Source organism: Phyllostomus hastatus, unplaced genomic scaffold (assembly GCF_019186645.2).
Source record: "Phyllostomus hastatus isolate PE091 unplaced genomic scaffold, TTU_PhHast_1.1 phas_contig_34, whole genome shotgun sequence".
In the NCBI taxonomy this organism is placed as follows: Eukaryota; Metazoa; Chordata; class Mammalia; order Chiroptera; family Phyllostomidae; genus Phyllostomus; species Phyllostomus hastatus.
The window spans coordinates 15,657,938-15,663,937 of NW_025333857.1; the positions used below are offsets into that span (position 1 = coordinate 15,657,938).

Genomic DNA, 6,000 nt, shown 5'->3' on the forward strand with positions numbered 1-6,000 from the left:
AACTCAAATAAACCAACTGGGATGTAGATTCAACCACAGTCCTGAAAACTGACTAACGGCTCCTACACTCAGACACCAAGAGATCTTTAAGACAGTCAGTGGTTCCTGTGGCTGACAGCAAAATAGTTCAACCTAGGAAAAAGAGAATGTAATTTTTATCAAGATGGGGGTGTGTGGAGAAACTCCATTTCTCCAGGGACCTAAAAGACTAAGCTGGATAACAATGGTAGCAGATAAACAAACAGCACTGCCATTTGTTTACTGAGCACCTACTCCAGCATCAAGCACTGTACTTGGTCATCTTTATACAGTACTCTGATCCTTACCACACTGCAATGTAAAGGTTATCCCATTTTTCAACAGAGAAAACGAAGACTCAGATTAGAAGAAACTTGCCAAAAGTCACACAGTTATAGGACCAAGACTCTAACTCATAAAAATCTAACTGAAAAGCCCAAGCCTTTTGAAAAAGGCCACAGCTGACACACAGTTATTTTACCCAAGGTTTATTATCCTTACTTCAATTAAGGAAACTCTTTGGATTCAGAGAGACTAAATGACTTCCCTGAGGGCAGGCAACTACTCAGTAAGGGACACTAAGGTTTTAATCAAGCCCTTCTGATACTGAGCCCCAAAATCTTTCTACCTTACTACCACATGCCTCCAAAGATCACACTCCAGAGAAACTGCTTTCAGAAGTACAAGAGTTAGAACCTACAACGAATGGACTCTTCTATAGTTAAGAGTAATGTCCAAGGCTCAAAGTATATATAAAAGTAGGTATATAAAATGTTTGTTTTGTGAAAAGACTAAAACCATATGCGTGTGTGCATATGTCACAACAGGCACAAACAGAATCTCTATTTATCTCACAGGCAAAGAATTTACAGAGTTAGGACTTTAATACTGCCTGCTGTTTTCTGTTTTGTTTTTATCTTGGGCAGAGACGTGTAGGAAGAGGTAGAGTACCTAATTTTAATAAAGTTGCTTCAATAAAGCTAAAATGAAGAGAATCATCATTTTTCAGTGTGTTATTTTGGTACCTAACATATGCTAATCTGAGTGATCCTCTAGCAAATGTCCAATAGCTCAGGAGCAAGTGTCATGAATTCCAGATCATTGATACAGACAGTGAAATATGCAGGTGGTCCCCACCATCACTGCCTCTGGTGGTTTTCCTCTTCTATAAAACCCTTGCCTTTGTGGGCAGAACCCATGACTTGCCTCCAAACAACATAATATGGTGAAGATGATGGAATGCCCTACCCATGATCACATTATGTTATATCAGATTCTGTCTTTGCAGAATGAAGTGACAATCTCCTTCTGACCCTGAAGAAGCAAACTGCCATGCCGTGAACTGCCTATGGAGAGGGTCACACAGCAGGGGAATTGCAGGCAACCTCTACCCCACAGCCAGCGAAAAAGCCAGATCCCTGAGTCATACCGAGGCCAACAGAAAATACATTCTGCCAACAACTGAAGTGAGCTGGGAAGCAGATTCTTTTCAGTCAAGCCTCCAGATGAGAACACAGCCCAGGTGGTGCCTTGACTACAACCTAGTAAAACTGAAGAGGGCCCACCTAAGCTGTACCCAGACTCCTGACCAACAGAAATTGAGAGGTAAGAAATGGGTGCTCTTATAAGCCACTAAGTTTGTGGTAGCTTTTTACACAACAATAGAAAACCAATATGGGTAAGAAGCTTGAGAATGCTCTCTCAGGGTTAAAAAAAAAATTGAGTGACAGGTGTATGTCTTTATTATCAAATCTCTTTGTCTTTCTATAGCTCAATTTCCTTATAAATTTAAATGAGAGAGTCTGTATAAATCCTAAGTTTACTGAACTAGATGACCATGAGCAATATTTGCAACAAAAAGAACCACAAAATACACGGGAATGAGGGCAAACCACCAACAGCCACAAAACCTGCACAAGAGTCAAGGTACCTCTGGAGGAGAAAGCAAAGGGAAATAACAAGCCTGCATTGGATGGAACCTCCAAAGAGCCACAGATATTTAATGAAAAGCACTGCAGGCTAATTTGAGAGCAGCAGATGAAAGTAGGTGCACATGAAACAGGCATACCACGAGAGTCTTGAAAGAGTTGATACAGTCTGCCTCATGAACTTGCAAAACTGAGCTGCCAAGGTCCTCTTCCCTGACAGAAACCCACACTAAAGTGAAGCTACTGGAGATGCTATTTGAATTCAGCAGGATAGGGGAAATAAAGACAAAGTAAAGACATGGCCCAGACAATGCTATAGAAGAAACAGGGCCAGGAGATCTCAGAAAGTGAGCCACCAGTTTTTAATATTCACACACAAAAAACACCCAAGACAGGGTTCTATGACATTAGAAAAGTTTTCCTGCCCCTTGCCCCATTCTCAAAATTCAGGTAAACTAATCTTCCATAAAAATAAGAAAAAATAAGCAACAGAATAGTGCAGTTAAATCCCACACAAACTTCATGTAAGAAAAGGGAATAATGGGTCCTGGCTGATGTGGCTCAATGGATTGAGTCAGCCAGCAAACCAAAGGGTCCCTGGTTTGTTCCCAGTCAGGGCTCATGTCCAGGTTGTGGGCGAGGTCCCCAGCTGGTGGTGTGTAAGAGGCAACCACACATTGATATATCTTTCCCTCTCTCTCCTTCCCTGCCCTTCTCTCTAAATAATTAATTAATTAATTAAATCTATTTAGAAAATGAAAAAGTGGAAAAAAATTTATTTTTAGATTTTATTTATTTATTTTTAGAGAGGAAAGGGAGGGAGATAGAGAGAGAGAGAGAAACATCAATATGCGGTTGCTGGGGGTTATAGCCTGCAACCCAGGCATGTACCCTGGCTGGGAATCGAACCTGCAACACTTTGGTTCGCAGCCCGCGCTCAATCCACTGAGCTACGCCAGCCAGGGCTGAAAAATTTTAATTAAAAAATAAAAAGATCAAAAGGAATCAAGAGAATGTGACAAAATATTGAAAAATACTCAAAGAATAACCAAATATATAAAATGAGCCCCTGAATAAGATCAAAGTAATGGAACAGAACAAACACTAAAGACTGTAAAATTCAAGAAAACTTTACTGGAATACAAAAAGATTTTAATCTACATTTTGAAAAAACAAACTGCGTATCCGAGAAAATTGACCCAGCACAACCAACACAAAGACACATTCTAAGATAATTACTGAACTTTAACAGAAACTTGTATACGAATGTTCATAGCAGCATTGCTCATAATAACCAAATGTGAAAACAACCCAAATGTCCATCAACTAATCAATGGATAAATTATGAAACATTATTCAACCATAAAAAGGAATAAAGTATTGACACATACCACAACATGGACAAACCATGAAAACATTATGAGTAAAAGAAGCTAAATATAAAAAGCCATATATTGTATTCCATTTATATGAAATGCACAGAATAGGCAGAGCAAACCCACAGAAAGTAACTTCATGGTTACAGAGGATAGGGAGAGGAGGGATTGGAACTGACAGCTAATAGGTACAAGTTTTCTTTTTGGGGTGATGTAAATATTCTGAAATTACTGATGATTGCTGTACAATATAGTGAATATACTAAAAACCACTGAATTGTACACTTTAAAATGGTGAATTTTAGGTTATATGAATTATATCTCAATTTTTTAAATTCATCATTATAAAAATACCCTGTCGAAAGTGTCCTTTAAAAAATTCTTATTTTTCCCTGGCTGGCGTAGCTCAGTGAATTGAGTGCGGGCTGCGAACCCAAGTGTTGCAGGTTCGATTCCCAGTCACGGTACATGCCTGGGTTGCAGGCCATGACCCCCAGCAACCGCACATTGATGTTTCTCTCTTTCTCTCTTCCTCCCTTCCCTCTCTAAAAATAAATAAAATCTTTAAAAAAGAGAGAGATTACTATATTTAAAAAAAAATTCTTACTTTCCTCCTCTCATTCTTTCCGACGTTAGCTTTTGAAAACACACGGGTTCAAGGACCTAACTCTGTATGTTTTAGGATAACTACATCAACAAAGTGGTTCAATTTAAACTATGACGGGATTTCCATGGTATTAAATATGGCAGAGAAAAATGTAGCAAAATGTCCATTTTCTTCTACAAGAGTGAAAAAAGAGAACAAGGACTCACGGTGAAAGTAAAGTAGCTAGCTAGCTACAGTGATAAAAATGTCAGTGGAATAGGTAACTAAGTCAAAGAAGCTCCAAGTCCAGGACCCCTGGGTCCTAACCTCTGGTCCCTTCTGGGTACTTCCACAGCAGCATCTGGCTAAGATGCTCCAAGAACTTCCTCCAGGTGGGCAGAGAGGCCCAGACCCAGGAGTTTAAGGCGTGTCCCCACTAATGACACAAGAACAGCCTTAAGACAGTCCCAAACTAACTGGGATCCCCCATAACCACTCACTGCAGACCCCCCATACTGTTTCTCTCTACACCTCCCTGCCCAAGTACTTCACCTCAAAGACTCCCCCACCCCGTGGTTACCTCAAAGGGGCTCCTGCGGTCCAGACCGTATACCCAAGGCCCTAGGGGAAGCTTCAAATCTCAAAGTTAGAAAGAGGCCCGGGCTGATTGCAGGGGTCAGGGCAAAAACTGTTTGAACTGGACGGACTCTAGGACCCAAGGATGGTGAACAAACTGCAAAAGGGGACAGGAAGGGAAACAAACCCCAAGGAGACGGTGTTTACAACGGTCACTTCCGGAGACTCTACTTCCCTGGTAGACCTCCGTAGACTTTCGCAGGCCTCTGGCCCCGCCCTGCCTCTTTCCTCCCACCTCCCACCGCCCACCCTCCCTCTGAGAACACCGGGCTCTGATTGGAAGAGCCTCCTTGAAGCTGCTGCGTGGCTTCACTTAAAGGACAGCCCACGCATGCGCTGTTGCTGGGTAGCGGGTGCTGGGGAGCCGGCCACTGGCTGCGCTGTAGTCAGGGGCGCTTGTGCCTCCGCCTCCTCCTCCGGAGAAGGCGGAGGCCCAAGCTCCAGTTCGGTGTTTTGAGGGTGGGAACCCAAGTCACCGCTTTAGAAAGGCCAAAGAGCTGTGTGAAAAATGCATATTTCCGAGCCCCTTATCCTTCGCCCAACTGAGCACGCATCTAAGAGGCTAGTTCCGAATTCTGCATTTTCAAACGAGCCCCTTTGCTGATCCTTAGACCCAGAGCAACCCCTCGGGGTCGTGATCTAGTGGTAGGGCCAGGGGGATAATTCTGCCCTCTCGGTTTCAGCACAAGTGGCTTGTTTCCCTGCTGTTTTGATCGCTCTCCAGTAGCACTGCATTTCTTTTCCCCTCCTCCCATCCCCATTGTATCCCAGCTTGTGGTGGTAAATTGGGCCAGAAGAATGCAGGTCAGTGCACTGATGCTGTTGCAGCACCTTCCGTTATAAATATTACATAACGAGGTACCTCGCCAAAATGTCCTTGGTTCTTAGCTTTTGCTCAGTCTCTCCTACCCACCTTCCTTCTCTCCCAGCTCCAAGCTCGCCCTCTCTCTCCCCCTCTCTGTCTTTCACACACGCACACGCACACGCGCGCCTTCCTCTTGTTGAAAATTTATACTTCGGTTTCTCAGTAGCTGCTTCACAATCTGCTGCCTTAGGGACATTGGTAAACCAAATCTTTTGTTCTTTGGCTTTCGAAACCCTATTCCCCAAAGAACGTTGCAAATTGATGGGATTTTGATTAAGCATTTTATCTTCACCAGGCTCACCTCCTCCCAGCAAAAACAACAACAAAAAATGTTTAATGCAAGATGATCTTTTTAATGCTGAAATCGCCCCCTTTGAGTGTGATCAACCTGAAACCAGGTGTAGGGAGGGGACTATCTTTCCCGTCTCCCTCCAGAGAACCAACAGCTATAAATGGGAATATAGATTGAGTTTAAAACCTCTTTGATTCTCCACTGAAACTTCAATTGGTTTGAGTTTAGTCATTTAAATTTTCAAAGGAGGCCCATCCCACTTCCTCATAATTTTTACCAGAAAGAAAATAATTGCTTCA

At 42.6% G+C, this 6,000-nt stretch overlaps 1 protein-coding gene across 6 annotated transcripts in view; it reads right to left on the bottom strand.

Moving 5' to 3' along the window:
* The window catches only part of CCDC171 (coiled-coil domain containing 171), a 372,925-nt gene extending 368,192 nt beyond the window's left edge, over positions 1–4,733 (bottom strand). For 5 of the 6 annotated variants that reach the window (XM_045840939.1, XM_045840937.1, XM_045840935.1 and 2 more), the window contains exon 1: positions 4,489–4,575. The gene's annotated coding sequence lies outside the window, so the exon portion shown is untranslated. Of the gene's footprint in view, positions 1–4,488; positions 4,576–4,671 lie in introns of those variants that run through there. The other variant, XM_045840936.1, reaches the window with a different exon arrangement.
* Positions 4,734–6,000: the final 1,267 nt, after the last annotated feature.